This window comes from Nicotiana sylvestris, chromosome 5, assembly GCF_000393655.2.
Source record: "Nicotiana sylvestris chromosome 5, ASM39365v2, whole genome shotgun sequence".
Lineage (NCBI taxonomy): Eukaryota > Viridiplantae > Streptophyta > Magnoliopsida > Solanales > Solanaceae > Nicotiana > Nicotiana sylvestris.
In genome coordinates, this window is record NC_091061.1 from 143,298,556 (window position 1) to 143,320,937 (window position 22,382).

The following is a 22,382-nucleotide window of genomic DNA, read 5'->3' on the forward strand; positions in this document are numbered from 1 at the left end:
GCTATAGAACTTGCGTTCTTGGAAGTTCTTGGAATTCTTTCCTTGAATTCTTCCCATATCCTTTATTTTCATCTCTTTAATTCTAGTTGTTCAATTCCTTGTTGTTATTGTTTCCGCATTTACTTCTCAAATTCTTACTCTAATTTGGATTCCCGACCTAGTTGTTATCAATCATCAGAGCGGTTTTTTGATGTATTAGCGATGCAATTGATGCATTCCCAAGAAGAGCGTTGATCTCCATGCTTAACTCAAAGCTAGACATAGAGTTAGTTAAGTCTATACCAATAACTTCATATCGTAAGTTGAAGTTTGAGAGTCCATATAGAAAGATTACATGGAGAAGACTTGGTAGAAAGTTGAAACATAGAAAATGGGATTTAGTTCGACCATATGCCAAATTTGCTTATAACGTGAAGAAGCTTTATGATAAACTAGCAAAATGTAACTTAAAATCTGGTGAGCATTGGGTCCCCATTTTTTTCCCCTTGGGTCTCCGTTCTTACTATAGCAAATCTTGCGCCATCTATGGAAGTTGTTAGACTCGAGGACGAGTCTTTTTCAACCAGGGGAGAATGATGCAAGATCAAGAATGCTAAAAATTCATGAAATTCAAGAAGCGAAGAATCCATCCAAGACTAGGATTTCTTTTCCTTAAAGATTAGGATTTGTTATTTCTTATTTCCTAGTAATTTAATTCTTGTTTTAGTAGGATTATATTTGTAGTTCTAGTCAAACTAGAATTGATAGTTGGTATCCCATTCTTACTAGAATTCTTTTTCCTATTTTAGTTAGGATAGATTTTCTTAGCTTTATTCTTATTCTAGTCTAATTAGGATTAGTTTTCCTTAACCTTACCAATCTTACTCATTGTAAGGCCTATTTAAAGGGCTTAATATGCTGAAAATAAACATTGGTGATTAGTTTTTCTAAGCTATTGCTTCAAAAACGTGATTTAATTTTTATTTCATTGTTCTTCCTTTATTCAATGCTTCTTGCAATCTTGCGGGATTGGGGAACGTGTGGGTGAGGTTTATTTCCATCTTACATTCTTCTAACGTGAGTTTGAAGAACGCTTTCGCTAGTTTTGTGAAAAACTTTAGCGGGGTGCTTTTGTTTTTCTCTCTTCTTTGTACTTGAGAGGTGCAAAACCTTGAAAGTACATCAATTATGATGCAAGATCAAGAATGCTAAAAATTCATGAAATTCAAGAAGCGAAGAATCCATCCAAGATTAGGATTTCTTTTCCTTAAAGATTAGGATTTGTTATTTCTTATTTCCTAGTAATTTAATTCTTGTTTTAGTAGGATTATATTTGTAGTTCTAGTCAAACTAGAATTGTTAGTTGGTATCCCATTCTTACTAGAATTCTTTTTCCTATTTTAGTTAGGATAGATTTTCTTAGCCTTATTCTTATTCTAGTCTAATTAGGATTAGTTTTCCTTAACCTTACCAATTTTACTCATTGTAAGGCCTATTTAAAGGGCTTAATATGCTGAAAATAAACATTGGTGATTAGTTTTTCTATGCTATTGCTTCAAAAACGTGATTTACTTTTTATTTCATTGTTCTTCCTTTATTCAACGCTTCTTGCAATCTTGCGGGATTGGGGAACATGTGGGTGAGGTTTATTTCCATCTTACATTCTTCTAACGTGAGTTTGAAGAATGCTTTTGCTAGTTTTGTGAAAAACTTTAGCGGGGTGCTTTTGTTTTTCTCTCTTCTTTGTACTTGCGAGGTGCAAAACCTTGAAAGTACATCATAAACAGCATAACAGGCAGTGCCGTATGGGATTAGGTGTTTGTTATACTTGTGGTTATCCAGGCCACATTATGAGGGATTGTCCGATGAGAGGTGATGCAAGCATAGCTCAACCAGCAGGATCTGTAGCTGGTTCGTCATCATCAGTACGCCCCCCTGGGCAAGGTCCACAAGCACCAATGAGTCGTGGTAGAGGCAGAAGCGGAGCATCTAGCTCAAGCAGTCCTCAGAACTGCATTTATGCGTTGGCAGGACGACGGGACCAGGAGTTATCGCCTGATGTTGTTATACGTATATTATCAGTCTCCTCATATGATGTATATGCACTGATTGACCCAGTTTCCACCTTATCATACGTTACTCCGTTGGTTGCTAGTAAGTTTGGAATAAACCTGAATTGGTTAAACCTTTAGAGGTGACTACACCTGTTGGGGACTCACTGATAGCTAAGCGAGTATATAGGGGTTGCATAGTAGTAGTTCATAGTCGATCTACCGGAGCAAACCTAATCGAGTTGGATATGGTAGAATTTGATGTTATAATGGGTATGGATTGGTTGGCTTCCTGTCAGTTGATTGTAGATTAAAGATAGTCCGATTTCAATTTCCAGGGGAACCTGTTTTGGAGTGGAAAGGTAGTACGGCATCGCCGAGAGGAAGATTCATTTCCTATCTCAAGGCAAGGAAGATGATCAATAAGGGTTGTATTTATCACTTAGTTCGGGTTCAAGATATGGAAGTGGAGTCACCAACCATTCAGTCCATCCCTGTGGTGAATGAGTTTCCCAATGTTTATCCTGATGAACTTTTGGGTCTTCCGCCAGAGCGAGAAATTGATTTTGCCATTGACCTACTACCAGATACTCACCTAATATCTATTCCTCCCTAGAGAATGGCCCCCGCAGAGCTGAAAGAGTTGAAAGAAAAACTAAAGGACATGCTTGCAAAAGGCTTAACCAGACCTAGTACGTCACAATGGGGAGCACCTATGTTGTTTGTGAAAAAGAAAGATGGTTCCTTACATATTATAGGCAGCTGAATAAGGTGACGATCAAGAATAAATACCCGCTCCCGAGAATTGATGATTTATTTAATCAGTTGCAAGGTGCCAAGTATTTTTCAAAAATAGACTTGAGGTCCAGGTACCATCAGGTAAGGGTTAAGGAGGAAGATATTCTGAAGACAACATTTAGAACCAGATACGGGCACTTCGAGTTTCGTGTCATGTCATTCGGTTGGACCAATGCCCCATCATTATTCATGGATTTGATGAACCATGTGTTCATCCCTTTTTAGATCTGTTCGTAATAGTATTTATCGATGATATATTGGTGTATTCTCGTTCAGAGGCTGAGCATGCTGATCATCTGTGTACTGTGCTCAGAGTTCTACAAGAAGGGAAGTTGTATGCAAAATTTTGCTACATGTGAATTTTGGTTGAACTCTGTAGCTTTCCTTGGGCGTATCATTTCGGGTGAAGGCATCCGGGTGGATACACAAAAGATAGAGGCAGTGAAGACTTGGCCTAGACCCACAACACCGACGGAGGTTCGTAGCTTCCTCAGTTTGGCAGGTTATTACAGGAGATTTGTAAAGGGATTTTCTTCCCTTTCAGCACCTTTGACAAAGTTGACTCAGAAGGGAGCAAAGTTTCAACGGACTGATGCTTGCGAACGGAGTTTCCAGGCATTAAAGGACATTAACTTCAGCACCGGTTCTAACGCTCCCAGAAGAGACGATGGTTATGTTATCTATTGTAACGCTTCAGGCATTGTATTGGGTTGTGTGCTGATGCAGGTTGTGGCTTATGCTTTTAGACAACTAAGAAAGCATGAGAAGAACTACCCGACCCATTATTTAGAGTTAGCTGCGGTGATTCATGCACTAAAATATGGAGGCACTACTTATATGGCATTCATGTTGATATCTATATGGATCATAAGAGCCTCTAGTACATCTTCAAGCAAAAGGAATTAATCTACATCAAAGGAGATGGTTAGAGCTACTTAAAGACTATGACGTTGGTATTTTATACCATCTGGGGAAGGCGAACATAGTAGCTGACGCCCTCAACCGTAGATCTATGGTAGCCTATCGTATTTACAGCCAGAAAAGAGGGGAATAGCCCATGAGGTTCATCGGCTGACTAGTCTTGGAGTTCGGTTACTGGACTCAGGTGATATTGGAATTACTCTTCAGGATACGGCAACATCCTCTTTAGTAACTGAAATAAAGGAACGCCAGTACGAGGATCCTGTGTTAGTTCATTATAGGGATACCACCCTTCAGAAGGAGAAGATGCCATTTGAAATTACAGAAGATGGGGTCTTCAGATATCGAGGACGATTATGTGTGCCTAATGTTGCAAGGCTGCGTCGGCAGGTTATGGGAGAAATTCACTATTCTCGTTATTCTATCCATCCAGGAGCAACAAATATGTATCACGATATCAGGGAAGTGTATTGGTGGGACGGAATGAAAAAAGATATAGCAGAGTTTGTTGTTCAGTGTCCTAACTGTCAGCAGGTTAAAATTGAGCATCAGAAACCTAGTGGGTTATGCAAGCTATGGAGATTCCGACTTGGAAATGGGAAGTAATCAATATGGACTTCATCGTAGGCTTACCTCGTACCCAGCGTAAGTTCGATTCGATATGGGTGATTGTTGATAGGCTTACAAAGTCAGCCCATTTTCTGCCCGTTAGAACTACATATTCCTTAGAGGATTATGCAAGGCTTTATGTTAAGGAGATAGTACGACTGCATGGTGTCCCTGTATCTATTATCTCGGATAGAGGAGCTCAATTTACAGCTAACTTCTGGAGGTCCTTCCAAAAAGGATTGGGGACTCAAGTAAGTCTTAGTACAGCATTTCATCCCCAGACAGATGGACAGCCTGAGCGTACTATTCAAATGTTGGAGGATATGTTACGAGCTTGTGTAATAGACTTCAAAGGTAGCTGGGATGATCATTTTCCGCTTATTGAGTTCGCATATAATATAGTTACCATTCCAGTATTCAGATGGCTCCATACGAAGCTCTTTATGGACGGAAGTGTAGGTCGTTTATAGGGTGGTTCGATGTTGGAGAATCTGAATTACATGGGCTAGACCTGGTTCAGCAGGCCATAGAAAAAGTAAAACTGATCTGGGATCGACTGTTGACAGCTCAGAGTCGTCAAAAGTCATATTCTGATGTGCGGCGACGAGATTTAGAGTTCGGGGTTGATGACTGGGTATTCTTAAAGGTGTCAACTATGAAGGGTGTGCTAAGATTTTGGCAACAAACGCAAACTTAACCCACGGTATATTGGACCTTATAGGATCATTCGGAGAGTGGGCCAAGTATCTTATGAGTTAGAATTGCCCTCGGAATTGGAGGCTTCCATCCGGTTTTTCACGTATCTATGTTACGGAAGTATATTGGCAATCCTACCCGAGTGGTGCCCACAGATGATGTACAGATTACAGAAGACTGGTCATACGAGGAAATTCCAGTTGCCATCCTAGACCGACAAATCCGCAAGCTACGGAATATGGAGGTAGCCTCCATGAAAGTACTTTGGGGGAACAACAATGTGGAAGAAATCACTTGGGAAGCCGAGGAAAACATAAAGTCTAGATATCCCTACTTATTTCCTCCTCCAGAGAAGGGTTCGACTGAGATGTCATAACCATAAGGTACGTGTACAAATTCTTTTATTGGTTATTGTCGTTGGTCATGTGACCATTGTCGTTATTGATACTTATGGTCCGGTGTGGCGTTGGATTATTAAGCTTCTACGGGGAGAGTTGGCAGTAATGTTGTTACAAAGGCGACCCTACCAAAGTTATATAGATCATGGGGGTTGAACATTCGAGGACGAATGTTTCTAAGGGGCGAAGGATGTTACATCTCGCGTTTTCGTACATTAAAAGTTTCGTCTTCAGTTAATTGACGTAGACTCAGAGATGAGATCATCTTGACGTTAATGTATTTATGCTATTTATAACAAGTGATAAATAAGTGTTATGAAGGATAAAGGGTACACGAATTAAAGAAAATTAGTTTCGTTGAAAGTTGCCAATTTGGGATAAAATACGGGTCGAGCGATAATACCCGATAATTATAAACTAGTACCATGCAAGGTACCATATGACCATGGTAGTATAATGTGAAGTATATTAAAAAATAAAAATAAAATAAAAATAAATAGAATTTTAAGTAATTTGGGGTAATTTTTAAATTATGCGGGTAATTATTTAATTACCGGGTAATGGGACATTACCCAGTTAACTAATAAGTGGATAAAGATTAATAATCTTCACCCCACTCCCCACGTGGCACAAGGCCACCAATCTAGAAGATGACTCATAATAATTTATGAATAGGTGTCTACACCTAAGGATTAAATAATGCTTAATTTAACCAAGATGAGACTTCTAAATCTTATCTCATTTTAGGAATCAGAACACCCCATAAATCACTATTTATATAACAAATTTTAGTTCAAAGAAACGTGAGAAGCAGGAGCTAAGTGTCATTCAAAAATAAAAGCTTCATAGGATCGTAAGCAATTTCATTCAAAAATTTCAAAGAATCAAAAGCAAGAAGGTTTCCAATCGGAAGAAATTCGCATAAAATCGGAAGAAATTCGCTGTCCGGTTCGATTTCGTTCATCAATTTCAAAACGCAAAAGCTTAATCCGATTTTTGGGTTCTAAGTTCAATCCACAAAGGTTTCCAACAGAATATTATACGGAGTTTTCCCTACTTCAGGTATGTTAAAGCCATCCCTTCTTTCTTTTGGCATGATCCAAACTATACTGAAGAAACGAGCAAATGCACAGTTTCCATAAATTACTTTATTCATAGAAATATTAGAGGTGTCTATATTCTTGATTCCCCATGTGAATTATTACTTATCTTCTGTTCATGGGTCTCAGAATAATACGCAGTTGAAAAAGTTTATCCGGAAGGAATATTGAGATTTATTACGTATTTTTCATGCATTTCACCCATTTATACATGTGCAATACCCATGACCAAATGGCATTATATACGCGTATATATGTAAATATATGTATATGGGATATGGGAAAAGATTACGGCGTTATATACGCACCACCATCTAACTAGCAGGTATATGTTGATGATGTTGCCCACAGTGGCCGAGACGATATGATGGGATGCCCTCAGTGGCTTGATGATATTATGTACACCCATACCTATGCATGGCATGATATTTATACGCATGTGCATGACATTATAAATGTTTCAGAATTTACAAAGTTATTCAGATTTAAAAATGTATTTCGTTATTCCATGTTTCATATATGTCTTTTACGTACAAATTTTCATGCCTTACATACTCAGTACATTTTTCGTACTGACGCCCTACTTTACAGGGCCTGCATTTCATGCCCGCAGGTGCAGGTAGGCAAGCTGACGGTCCCCCTTCTTAGGATCCTTGATCAGCGAGAGTTGGCGTGCTCCACTTGATCCGGAGCTGCTTTTGATTTTGGTACGATATGTTTGTGTATATATATGGGTATGACGTGGCTTAGTCCCGTCTTTGTACAGTTATATTTCCACTAGAGGTCTGTAAACAGTATGTCTAGTTGGGTTGTATGTGGCCTTGTCGACTTTCAGTTTTGAATGTATAGTTGTCTATAACAGCCTTGTCGGCTCGCCCACTGTATTCTGCATGTATACGTACATATGCCTTGTTGGCAGGTTTCCTTCATGTATGTTATTTTCGTAATTCAGCAGATGTTATCCAGGTTCATATCTTAGACGCATGCTTAGGGGTGTTTGACAGGTAGGACTTGGGCACTCGTCGCGGCCCATCGGTTTGGGTCATGACAGTATTGATTTGGTGGCGGGCACTCGGCCCATTTCTATTCCACCGTATCGTATGGCACCGGCACAGTTAAAGGAATTGAAGGAGCATCTTCAAGAGCTCCTTGATAAGGGGTTCATTTGGCCTAGTATGTCACCTTCAAGTGCGCCTGTTTTATTCGTGAAGAAGAAGGATGGCACTATGAGAATGTGCAGTGATTATAGGTAGTTGAACAAAGTCACAATCAAGAACAAGTATCATTTGCCTCGTATTGATGATTTATTTGACCAGCTTTAGGGAGCGAGAGTGTCCTCCAAGATTGATCTCAGGTCAAGGTTAGGGACTCAGACATTCTTAAGATAGCTTTCAGGACCTGATATGGTCATTATGAGTTTCTTGTGATGTCTTTTGGACTGACCAATGCCCCAGCAACGTTCATGCATTTGATGAACAACGTGTTTCGGCCTTATCTCGACTCGTTTGTGATTGTTTTCATTGATGATATTCTGGTGTACTCGCATAGTCAGGAGAAGCACGTTGAGCATTTGAGAGTTGTATTGCAGCGGTTGAGGGAGGCGCAAATTGACCCAAAAGGGTCAACTTTATTGCATCACCCTTGACCAAATTGACCCAAAAGGGTGCTCCTTTCAGGTTGTCGGATGAGTGTGAGGCGAGCTTTCAGAAGCTCAAGACTGCCTTGACCTCAACTCCAGTGGTTAGTGTTTCCATCAACTTCAGGTTCTTATGCCAAGTATTGTGATGCCTCGAGGATAGGCATTGGTTGTTTTTTGATGCAGGAGGGTAGGGTGATTGCCTACGCCTCGCGCCAGTTGAAGACCCATGAGAAGAATTACCCGGTGCATGATCTTGAGTTAGCAGCCATTGTTCATGCCTTAAAGATTTGGCGTCATTATTTGCATGGGGTTCATTGTGAGATTTATACTGATCACAGGAGTTTGCAGCACCTGTTTAAGTAGAAGGATCTTAATTTGCATCAGCGGAGATGGTTGGAGCTTCTTAAGGACTATGATCTCACTATTATGTACCATCCGGGGAAGGCCAATGTGATGGCCGATGCGTTGAGTTGCTGGGCAGAGAGTTTGGGGAGTTTAGCATATCTTCCAACAACAGAGAGGCCTTTAGCATTGGATGTTCAGGCCTTAGCAGGCCAGCTTGTGAGATTGGATATTTCAGAGGCTAGTCGGGTAATGGCTTGCGTAGTCTCCAGGTCTTCTCTCTATGATCGTATTAGGGAGCACCAGTATGATGACCCACACTTACTCGTTCTTCAGGACAGGGTCCGGCAAGGTGACGCTAGGGATGTGTATATTAGTGATGATGGTGTGATGAAGATGCAGGGTCGGATATGTATGCCTAATGTAGATGGGCTTCGGGAGTTGATTCTAGAGGAGGCCCATAGCTCGCGGTATTCCATCCATTCGGGTGCCGCGAAGATATACCAGGATTTGAGATAGCACTATTGGTGGAGGAGAATGAAGAAAGATATAGTGAGGTTTGTAGCTCGGTGTCTCAATTGTCAGCAGATGAAATATGAGCATCAGTGATCAGGTGGCTTGCTTCAGCAGATAGATATTCCAGAGTGGAAGTGGGAGCGGATCACCATGGATTTTGTAGTTTGACTCCCACGGACTGAGGATATTCGATGCTATTTGGGTGATTGTGGATCGGCTGACCAAGTCTGTGCACTTCATTCCTATGTGTACTACCTATTCTTCAGAGTGATTAGCTGAGATTTATATCCGAGAGACTGTTCGCAGTTTACATCAGTTCAGTTGAGCACAGTTTTTTATCCTCAGACGGATGGGCAGTCCGAGTGCACTATTCAGATATTGGAGGACATGTTACGTGCTTGTGTCATTGATCTCGGGGGTTCATGGGACCAGTTTCTACCACTCGCGGATTTTGCATCTAACAACAGCTATCAGTCGAGTATTAAGATGGCTCCATATGAGGCTTTATATGGGAGACGATGTAGATCTCTAGGAGGTTAGTTTGAGCTGCGAGGCTAGGCTTTTGGGTACAGACTTGGTGCAGGATGCTTTAGACAAAGTGAAAGTGATTTAGGAGCGGCTTCGTACAGCTCAGTCGAGGCAAAAGAGTTATGCTGACAGAAAGGTTTGTCTTACATGGTTGGGGAGAGAGAAGGTTCAACTGAAGGTTTCACCCATGAAGGGTGTTATGAGATTTGGGAAGAAGGACAAGTTGAGCCCTCGGTTCATTGGGCCTTTTGAGGTGCTTCGGAGGATTGGGGAGGTGGCTTATGAGCTTGCTTTGCCATCTAGCTTGTCAGGGGTGCATCCAGTATTTTTCTATGCTCCGAAAGTATATCGGTGATCTGTCTCATGTTTTTTATTTCAGCACGATTCAGTTTGACAGTGATTTGACTTATGATGTGGAGCCAGTGTCTATTTTGGAGCGGCAGGTTCGAAAGTTGAGGTCAAAGGATATAGCTTCAGTGAAAGTGCGGGGGAGAGGTCGGCATGTGGAGTAGGCTACTTGGGAGACCGAGCGGGAGATGCGGATCAGATATCCACACCTATTTGAGGCTTCAGGTATGTTTCTAAACTCGTTCGAGGACGACCATTTGTTTAAGAGGGGGATGATGTAACGACCCGGCCGGTCATTTCGTGAATTATAGCCCTGTTTCCCCCATTCCTGCTTCTTTATGTGTTCTTCAGCTATATTTCATCGTATCGTATTGGTTGGTTCGGGTTCGGAGTGGTTTCGGTGTGGAATGAGACAGTTAGTCTCCGATGCAAAAATTTAAGTTGGAAAAGTCAACCCGATGTTGACTTATGTGCAAACAATCTCGGATGGGAATTTTGATGGTCTGGTTAGCTCCGTTAGGTGATTTTGGACTTCGGAGCGTGTTCGGAATATAATTTGGAGGTCCGTGGTAAAATTAGCCTTGAATTGGCGAAATTAGAAATTTGGCGTTTTCCGGTCGGCAGTGGAAATCTTGATATCGGGGTCGGAATGGAATTCCGGAAGTTGGAGTAGGTTCGTAGTGCCATTTGTGATGTGTGAGCAAAATTTTAGGTCATTCGGAGGTGATTTGATAGGTTTCGGTGTCGTTTGTGAAATTTGAGAGTTTATAAGTTCTTGGCATGAAGCCGAGGGTAATTTGGCGTTTTGGTGTTGTTTTGAGTGGTTCGAAGGTTCGACTAAGTTTGAATGATGTTATGGGATGTGTTAGTATGTTTGGTTGAGGTCCCAAGGTCCTCGGGTGAGTTTCCGGTGGTTATCGGAGCATTTTTGGCTTTTAAGAGAGTGTTGTTGCTGCTGTATTTTCTTCTGCTGGTTTCCTTATACGCGATCGCAACAGTGGGGCTGCGATCGCAACAATGGGGCTGCGATCGCAACAATGGGGCTGCGATCGCATAGGTCTGTTAAGGGCATCTGGGAAATTGTTCTATGCGATCGCCAGTTGGGGCCTACGATCGCGAAGATCGGTTGAGTTTGGCTATCGCGAACGTGTGGCTGAGGTCGCGTTCGCATAGAAAGATTTGGAGCAGTCGTGAGGTGAAGGAATTGCTCTAGACGATCGCGTAGAGATGGATGCGTTCGCATTGCTTTGTGAGTTTGTTATCCGCGATCGCGTGTGTGCTTCTGCGATCGCGTAAGATTAAAATGTGGGGCAGCTTGTTTGTGCTTCGCGATCGCGAGGCTATTTCCGCGATCGCGATTAAGGAAATAACTGGGCAGAATGTTTAAAGTTCAAAACGAGGGTTTGAGTTCATAATTCCAAAATTCTATAGAGAGCTCGGGAGAAGGAGATTTTAGAGGGGATTTTCATAGAAGTGATTGGGGTAAGTGTTCTTTACTTGATTTTGGTTAAATTCCATGATTGTGTCTTGATTTTTATCATCTAAATTGGGAATTTGGGGTGAAAATTGAGGTGAAAATGGAAGAGAATTGGAGAGATAATTTTAGGGATTTGAATGGCCATTTGATGTCAGATTTTGATGAATTTGATATGGGTAGACTCGTGAGTGAATGGGCTTTCTAGTTTTGTAATTTTTGTCGGATTTCGAGACATGGGCCCGGGGGCCAGGTTTGAGCCAAATTCGGGATTTTTGGTCTAATTTGATAATTTCATGTGGAATTCATTCCTTTAGCATATATTGATGATAATATACTTATTTTGGTTAGATTCGGAGGGTATGAAACCCCGGGTTTCACATTGTTTTACTACTTTGAGGTTACGGGCGTGTGAGCGTGCACCGTTGGGGATTGTGACTTTGTCACGCCCCGAACCTAGGGGACGAGACCGGCACCCAATGTCTCACCTATCCTTGCGTACTAACTTGCAACTAAGGGACTCTGAACGTATGATGTCATACTTTGGCCATGGGCCACATTGGAAGACAACTACGAATGCTAACTAAATGTCAATATAAAACTGGGCCGACAAGGCCGTCATAATTATTACAGCTGACAAACCAACCAAATATACATACAAGGCCTGAAAGCCCAACATAATGCACTAACTGAAAGGATATGTCTACAAGCCTCTACTGATGGATATATTGTGATCGGAACAGCTACCCGGCCTTGTATGTATATACAAGATGTACATAAAGCTCTAGACCCAGAAACTCCGAAAGGCATGGAGCTTATCGATCAAGCTGAACTCAGGCAACACTTAATGAGGAGGCCTACCTGTCTAAATGTTTGAACCTGCACGCATGAAATGCAGCGCCCCCAGAAAAGGGACGTCAGTACGAAATAATGTACCGGGTATGTAAGGAAATATACTGAAAGCTGAAACTGAACTCATAATATAATAACTGGAAGTAGCTGGAAGTCAAAGATAATATGAAGATATATTTACCTGTTGATACTGACTCAACTCTCTCAATATAGTAAGTAAAATAGTTGTCTGGCCCTATAAGGCTCGGTATATATATGTAACTGCTCCACCGTAGTAGGCTCGCTCATAGGCGCTCGGCTATACTAGGCTCTGTATCTTGACCAACTGGGCTCGCTCATAGGCGCTCAGCCACAGTAGGATCGGTATATAACTTACCATCTGATCAGAGGTTTTCCAATAGGGACCTGCCCATCGATTACTGTATATATAAACTCTCTGCTCTCTTGACTGGAAAAAGAAAATACTCAATTGAATTATGATAGGGAGAATACTATAACTTATGAGACTAGGAAAATGTACATAAATTCAGGAATATGAATTTCTCTTTATGCCTCATTATCAAACTTGTGTAATGACGAGATCATGCAAAATGAAGGAAGAGCTTAGCCTTAACATACCTGGAGTAGGGAAAAATCTGTATAATATTCTTGGAAAAGATTACACCGCGCTCCTTTAGAACCGCAAAATTTTACGTTGCTACGATTCTAACAATTCCCGTTGGAATTGTTTGGTTGCAAGAATTTTGTTGAAACCTTGAATTGTAAAAGTTTCTAATGTTCTGTTATGAAGGAATCTTGTAAGACATTTCTAAGCAATTTTGTTGCTAAGGTGCAAAACTCACCTATGAATTGTAGTGTCTTGCAGTTAAAAGCTAATGTTTTGTAGGATTCTTTTGTGTAAGAAATGATTAAGAAATGAAGTGTCTTGGTACTACACATTATTGTTGCCACCTAATAAAGAGTGAGTAAGAGTCATGACTTAAGGAAGGGCTTGCTGCCACGTTTTTTGGGGGGTTTAATCATATCCAATAATTAATTAATTAACTAGGTAATATCCCACTATCCGGTAATTAATCAATTACCCGCATAATTAAGAATTGTCTCAAATTAGTTAAAATCCTACTTATTTTTAATACACTTTATACATCCTACTATCATGGTCATATGGTACCTTATATGGTACTAGTTCATAAATATCGGGTATTATCGCTCGGCTCGTATTTTATCCCAACATGCCAAACTTGGACGAAATTTATTTTTTTTTACTTGCTTCCCCTCTCACCTTCACGAATTTACTCATCACTTGTTTGAAATAGCATAATCCTTATAATCACTAAATAATCTTTTCCTTTGACTAATGTCAATTACCTTATGACAAATTCAACGTACAATACTACAGGATGAACATCGTCGTAATTTAATACTGCCAGGCGTAACATCATCGTAATGTAATACTGCAAGGCGTAACATCATTATAATGTAATACTGCAAAGCGTAACATCATCATAAATACTGTAGGACGTAATATCGACGTAATATTGCGAGGCATAAAATCATTCCCCCCTTTGAAACATTCGTCCTCGAATGTTGGCTGGTGCACTTATCATTCTCATAACCCATAGCTCTTGCGAATACTTTAATATTCTCCTTTCATTTTAGGCAACTGTTCTTTGAATAAATCCAAAAGCCAGGGCATTTCGCTCTTTAGGCCTCTTTCGCATGCCATGACTTGTGATCGAATTCCTTCCAATCTCGTAACTGTTGCTACCTCCTATCATGCAGCCTCTATGATACTAACCTTGTAAGTGCGCGTATACGACTCTTCTCTCCTTTTTACTCCAATTTTTAGCCAATATCTAGGCCTTACTTTGTAAATATTTACAATGCTTAATAGGATGCCTCTCTGGGCATATATAGGTGTACTGAAGTTCCTTGCTCGGTACTTTTTAGAACTTGCGATATAGCTATATCTTATTTCATAGACCTGGTTATCCATTCGTATGAATTTACTGCATCTACGTAGGTCATACTATACCATAATTCTTACTTCGATTTATCGTTACTGAGGTCTGCAACCAACTCCAGGTTACTCTCGTTGCTTATCTTTAAGATTGATGGTCTAATCTCATCTCATACTGCTGAAATTTTATCCATCTATTGTTGATTCACCTTAATGTTGATTTGTCATCTACCATTGATAACTTGATCTTTTATGTAACACCGCCGTTCAGGCTCGAGTCTCACCGGAGACATCTGGAGTAATTAGATTGATCCACCTAGGGTGATACTATGCTTCCATAATCATACTTTTTATCATCCCAATGTGACTCACCTTATATGGGTATTTTAGCCCCTTACAATTCATGAAATCCTCTTCCCTTTTTTTTCCTTCAAATCATTACTCAAGCGAAGGCCCAAACGTCATCCTTTATTTATCACAATTACACCCTCACAAATGCTACTAGTCTTAGACTCCTTTGAGTTAATTCAGGCTATACTGAGCTTTCTATAACTTAGAGGAACCATCAGCTCCCTTGTTTTCACGGGCTTAATCTCGAGGAATTATCCATTTTCATCAACTTTTCACTTGCTTTCTTCTTATCCTTACTCTTGTCTTTCTAAACCTTGTCGTTCTATCATACTTTAGCTTGCGATCGATTCCTTTATGCTTTTCTAGAACATCAAGCGATACATCGCATCGTCTCTAACTCTTCCTATACTCTCTAATTAGACCTTTAGGTATTTAGAAGCCATAGGCTGGAAGGTATGCCACTAACGATGCTGCTATCATTCCTAGATACTAAATCCCCGCGCTTCTTAGCCTTTTATCCGTAGTATGAACTATTCACATTCTTCTGCATTTGAGTATCTCGTACGTTGTTCACCTTTACCTTTCTTACCTTAAAATTTTGCATCGTATCTTTTATCTCTCTCATGACCTCCCTTCCACATAGCTCTATTATAATACTTGCACCTCTGGGGCATACACAATTCAGTGGGAGCTTCATAATGACTTCTTATGAGGCTGGTGCTTCTTCTAACTAGCTTTATCGTAGAGCCGTTATAAAATATAGTTGTTATACTATCTCTCTTATACCTTTGATATTAAGATTAATTCTGTAATATTCTCAATCACAATTTTTTTTAATTTTCTGGGCCCAATAATCAGACTCCTGATTTACTTCGTTGATGTAACTCTTTAATTTCTTTTTCCTTCTGATTAGCCTTTATGTAGGCATAAGTCATCTTCCGATCTGCGGCTCATGGTATTACTTTATCCCTTTCATGGACGCTATGGAATGTTGCGGATACAATCTTTTAACAATTCAATCCATTGTCTATGACTTGAACTCAATTCTTTCTTTTAACTTATACCGGAGTCTTAAAGGAAGTCAAAGTTGCATCCTAGAGGAGATGGCCCATTTCAAGTCCTTGAAAGGATTGGGGACAATGCTTACAAGTTGGACCTTCCTGGTGAGTTCCAAGTAAGTGCCACATTTAATGTTGCTGACTTATCTTTGTTTGATGTAGGATCGAATTCGAGGACGAATTCTTTTCAAGAAGGGGGGAATGATAGCATCAAGAACAAGGATATAGTTAAGGACAATGATAGAGATGATAGAGTTTTGGAAGCTCCAAGGCCATTTACAAGATCTCAAGCTAAAGAGTTGCAAGCTAAGGTTGCTAGACTTCAATGGCAAATAAAGAAGCTTTTAATTGTAGAGGAAGAGCTCAAGCCCAAAGGAGATGAATTGTCCAAGTTTTACAATTATTTGGTAGTCCAAATTGAAGTCCAAGAGGAGGAAGATTGGGTTACCAAATCAGCCCTTGAAGTCCACCAATAAGGCTCAAAATGACCTTAAAAGAGGTCCAAAAGGGGGTGTTTCAAAAGGAGCCCAATTGGAGTCCAAACCAATGGCCCAAACTAATAGTTTTAAGGCCCAAATCTGCCCCAAAAGGATTTGGCCGCCCCCCACTTAATTTTGATGGCTTTTGTTACCCCTTAGGAGCCACCTACCTAAGTTTGATGGCTATTGTGACCCCTAGCAGCCCCCTACCTAATTTAGATGACTTTTTAGCAACCCCCTACATTATTTTAAGTGCTTTTAACTCCTATAAATAAGGAGTTCTTCTCATTCATAAGACACAACATTTATTGATTAAGTATATCATACTTTGAGAGTTCTTTTGAACCTTTGTTACTTGTGCTTTGAGATTTATCTTTCAACCTTTACTAGTTCTTAGTTCAAGGTAGTAAGATTACTTCTCTTTTATGATATCTTTGATTCCTTTGTGGTATTCTTAGAAGGCGATTAATACTAGTTATTAATTGTTGTCTCAAGTTACTCGTAAAGTGGTCAAGATCCGAATCTATTGTTTTGATTTGCTTTTTAAGTAAAGGCGTTTGATTTCTTCCATAAATCAAGACGTTGTTACTTTGATCTTGTCAAGGCTATAGAACTTACGTTCTTGGAAGTTCTTGGAATTCTTTCCTTGAATTCGTCCCATATCCTTTATTTTCGTCTCTTTAATTCTAGTTGTTCAATTCCTTGTTGTTATTGCTTCCGCATTTACTTCTCAAATTCTTACTCTAATTTGGATTCCCGACCTAGTTGTTATCAAGTGGTATCAGAGCGGTTTTTATCAAGATTTCGTTCTTGGTAAGTCTTGGGATTTCTTGAATACTAAGAGCAAAGAAAAAAAAATTAAAAAAAAAAAAAAAAAAAACGAAAATCAGTTTTTAGAACAAAAAATAGAATTGCGTGCTCTCCGAGATATTTCTTTTGTATCTAATTTGTTACCAAAAATTAACAAAGGAAACAAAAAGAGGGGATCCTAGATTTTCTTACTCTTTCTAATCTAAACATATAATCCTTTCCTTTTTGTTCGTGTCATGTTTCAACCGAGCCTAATAGTTCTAGGATTTGGTTTTTCTTTCATTAGTTCCCCAAAAAATTTGAATTTTACTACTAAGAATTTCATACGAGTTGGGTTTAATTATAAATCTACAAAGTATTTTGTTCAAAGGTTATTCCGAGAAAAAAAAGAGCTAATTTTTGTGATACAGTTTACACTTTTTTTTAAAGATGTCGCGTACAAGTAGTGATGATGAATGAAGGGTTCTCCAAGAAGCTGAAATCAAAGCAAGAAATGATTTTACCTTGCAAGCTATGCATCAACAATTTGAAAGGTTGAATTTGCAACTCCAAGAGATGAGGGATACCATTGCTGATCAAAATGATACAATAGCTGAACTTAGGAGGGAAAATAATGTTAGACCCCAAGCTAGGAGAAATGTACCCCATGCTCCCATTGTAAATCAAGAAAACCCTATAGATGATTTTAATGATATTGATTTTGATAGGGTGGGAAGAGATAGGAGGGGACAAAGAGGTAGAGTAGAAGATGATAATATAAGTAGTATAAAGATGAAGATGCCATCATTCAAGGGAGCAAGGGACCCAGACTTGTACCTTGATTGGGAGAGAAAGGTTGAAGTCATCTTTGATGTAGTAGAATTACAGCAATATGTAACAATAGATGAGTTAGTTGATTTGTCTGTAAAGATAGAAAATCAAAATAAAAGAAAGCAGACTAGCTCGTGGAAAGGTCGGACAAGCACCATCTCCAAGAAGCCATGGCCATATAATGAAATGAAGAGTTCTTCTAGACCTCAATGATAACAACTAGGTCGGGAATCCAAATTAGAGTAAGAATTTGAGAAGTAAATGCGGAAACAATAACAACAAGGAATTGAACAACTAGAATTAAAGAGATGAAAATAAAGGATATGGGACGAATTCAAGGAAAGAATTCCAAGAACTTCCAAGAACGTAAGTTCTATAGCCTTGACAAGATCAAAGTAACAACGTCTTGATTTATGGAAGAAATCAAACGCCTTTACTTAAAAAGCAAATCAAAACAATAGATTCGGATCTTGACCACTTTACGAGTAACTTGAGACAACAATTAATAACTAGTATTAATCGCCTTCTAAGAATACCACAAAGGAATCAAAGATATCATAAAAGAGAAGTAATCTTACTACCTTGAACTAAGAACTAGTAAAGGTTGAAAGATAAATCTCAAAGCACAAGTAACAAAGGTTCAAAAGAACTCTCAAAGTATGATATACTTAATCAATAAATGTTGTATCTTATGAATGAGAAGAACTCCCTATTTATAGGAATACTAAGGCATAAAAGTCCTTAAAATTAGGTAGGGTAGTTGCTAAGGCATACAAAGTCATTACAATTAGGTAGGGTGGTTGCTAAAGAGTAAGAAAAGTCATTAAAATTAGGTGGGGGCGGCCAAGACCCTTTGGGGCAGATTTGGGCCTTAAAACAACTAGTTTGGGCCATTGGTTTGGACTCCAATTGGGCTCCTTTTGAAACACCCCCTTTTGGACCTCTTTTAAGGTCATTTTGAGCCCTATTGGTGGACTTCAAGGGCTGATTTGGTAACCCAATTTTCCTCCTCTTGGACTTCAATTTGGACTACCAAATAGTTGTAAAACTTGGACAATTCATCTCCTTTGGGCTTGAGCTCTTCCTCTACAATTAAAAGCTTCTTTATTTGCCATTGAAGTCTAGCAACCTTAGCTTGCAACTCTTTAGCTTGAGATCTTGTAAATGGCCTTAGAGCTTCCAAAACTCTATCATCTCTATCATTGTCCTTAACTATATCCTTGTTCTTGATGCTATCATTCCCCCCTTCTTGAAAAGAATTCGTCCTCGAATTCGATCCTACATCAAACAAAGATAAGTCAGCAACATTAAATGTGGCACTTACTTGGAACTCACCAGGAAGGTCCAACTTGTAAGCATTGTCCCCAATCCTTTCAAGGACTTGAAATGGGCCATCTCCTCTAGGATGCAACTTTGACTTCCTTTTGGAAGGAAATCTCTCCTTTCTAAAGTGAACCCAAACTAAATCTCCAGGTTTAAAAATAACTTGCTTTCTTCCCTTATTCTTTCTCAAGGCAGTTTGCTCATTTTTCTTCTCAATTGCAAGCCTTGTTTGTTCATGAATTTTTTTCATCATCTCAGCCTTTGTCCTACCATCAAGATTAGCAATATCATTAGTTTGTAATGGTAATAAATCAAGGGGAGTGAAGGGATTAAAACCATAAACAACCTCAAAAGGAGACATACCTGTAGAAGAATGGATTGTTCTATTGTAAGCAAATTCAATCATAGGTAAGTGATCTTCCCATGAAGTTAATTTACCTTTCAAAACAGCCCTCAACATGTTTCCTAAGGTTCTATTAACTACTTCAGTTTGTCCATCAGTTTGTGGGTGACAAGAAGTAGAAAACAACAATTTAGTACCTAACTTCCCCCAAAAAACACGCCAAAAGTGGCTCAAAAACTTAGCATCCCTATCACTAACAATAGTTCTAGGTATACCATGAAATTTGACAACCTCTTTTACAAAAAGACCAGCAACATGTGAGGCATCATTAGTCTTTAAACAAGGAATAAAGTGAGCCATTTTGGAGAACCTATCTACCACAACAAAAATACTATCCCTACCATATCTTGTTCTAGGCAAACCTAACACAAAATCCATGGAAATATCAATCCAAGGCGAAGTAGGAACAGGTAATGGCATGTAAAGACCATGTGGTAACACTTTAGATTTAGCTTGTTTACATTCCAAACACTGTGCGCACATTCTTTCAACATCTTTTCTCATTCCAGACCAAAAGAAATTTTCGGCCAGTATGTCTAGTGTCTTTGGGACTCCAAAGTGTCCCATAAGCCCTCCACAATGTGCTTCCCTTACAAATACTTCACGTAAAGAGCAATTAGGAATACACAACTTATTTTCCTTAAAGAGAAAGCCATCTTGGAGGTTAAACCTCTCAAAAGGACTCAACTTACAATCTGCAAAAATTTTGCCAAAATCAACGTCATTAGCATAAAGTCCCTTGATTTGATCAAAACCCATTAATTTAGAAGTCAGGGTAGAAACTAAGATATACCTCCTTGAAAGTGCATCAGCAACAACATTTTCTTTCCCTTGTTTGTAAGAAATTACATAAGGAAACGTTTCAATGAATTCAACCCACTTAGCATGCCTTCTACTAAGCTTACCTTGACTCTTCAAGTATTTCAAGGATTCATGATCAGTTTTAATGACAAACTCTCTTGGCCACAGGTAATGTTGCCATGTGGCTAAAGCCCTTACCAAAGCATATAACTCTTTGTCATAAGTGGAATAGTTCAATGTGGCTCCACTTAACTTTTCACTAAAGTAGGCAATAGGTTTAGAATCTTGCATCAAAACAGCACCTATTCCTTTGCCCGAAGCATCACATTCAATTTCAAAAGATTTAGAAAAATCAGGCAATTGTAACAATGGAGCAGAACATAACTTTTCTTTCAACAAGTTAAAAGCATCATCTTGTTCTTTTCCCCATTTAAAAATCTTATCCTTTTTAATAACTTCAGTTAAAGGAGAAGCAATGGTACTAAAGTCTCTCACAAACCTCCTATAAAAACTAGCAAGTCCATGAAAACTCCTAACTTCAGTTACACTCTTAGGTTTAGGCCATTCTTTTATTGCTTTGATTTTCTCTTCATCAACCTCAACTCCTTTAGAACTAACTACAAAACCCAAGAAAATCACACGATCCACATAAAAAGTACACTTTTTAAGATTAGCAAATAAAAATTGCTTTCTAAGAACTTCAAAAACTTGTTTTAGGTGTTCTACATGCTCTTCTAAAGTGTTAGAAAAGACCAAGATATCATCGAAGTACACCACAACAAATTTTCCATGAAAATCCTTAAAAACATGATTCATTAATCTCATGAAAGTGCTAGGTGCATTAGTCAAGCCGAAAGGCATAACTAACCACTCATAAAGCCCATATTTGGTCTTAAAAGCAGTTTTCCATTCATCTCCAGGATTCATTCGAATCTGATGGTAACCACTTTTTAGATCAATTTTAGAAAAGATTTTGGATCCATGTAATTGATCCAACATGTCATCAAGACGAGGAATAGGGTGGCGATACTTTACCGTAATCTTGTTGATTGCTCTACAATCCACGCACATCCTCCAAGTTCCATCCTTTTTTGGTACCAATAGGACGGGAACCGAGCAAGGGCTCATGCTCTCTCTCACAAAACCTTTCTCAAGCAACTCCTCAACTTGCCTTTGAAGTTCTTTTGTCTCTTCTGGATTACTCCTATAGGCTGGCCTATTTGGGATTTGTGATCCAGGTACAAAATCAATTTGATGCTCAATGCCACGTAAAGGTGGCAATCCATTAGGAATATCTTCTGGAAAGACATCTTCAAAATCCTGCAAAAGAGAAGAAATACTACTTGGCAAAGAAGAAGTTAGCAACTCAGAATTAATCAAAGTCTCTTTGTAAGTAAGTAGTATTATGGGCAGCCCCTCTTTTCTTGCATTTAAACACTCTTTGGTTTTTATATAAAAACTCTCTTTTTTTCTTTCCTTAACCTCTTTCCTCTCACCAAGACTGTCTATTTTTTCATTCAAACCCTTTTTTATCTCTTCTCTCAAATTGCTGCCCTCTCTCTCTTTCTCTCGGCCATCTCTCTTTTTTTCTAATTCTTGGCCTTCTTTCTTTTCTTTTTCCTCAAGCTCACTTTTTATCTCTCCCCTTGGTTTTCCCATTGTTTCTCTTAATCTCTTTTGATCTTCAAACACTTGAGAAGGAGATAAAGGTGCAAGAGTAAATTTCCTGCCATTTAGTTCAAGAGAATATCTATTCTTTCTTCCATCATGAAAAACATTCCTGTCATACTGCCAAGGACGACCCAGTAAGATATGACAAGCTTGCATAGGTATTATGTCACAAAGAATATCATCCTCATATCTACCAACATTAAATGAAATCATGCACTGTTTGTTTACCTTTAGTTCACCGCTATCATTTAACCATTGGAGTCTATATGGAGTAGGGTGTTTCATGCATGCAAGTCCCAATTTTTCCACAAAGTATGAACTCACCACATTAGCACAACTACCACTATCAATGATCATAGAGCAAGTTTTTCCCTTTATCCCACACCTAGTATGGAATATATTCTCCCTTTGTTCTTCACTATTGCTTGCCAAATTGATAGTCATAATCCTTCTAACTACCCCAAT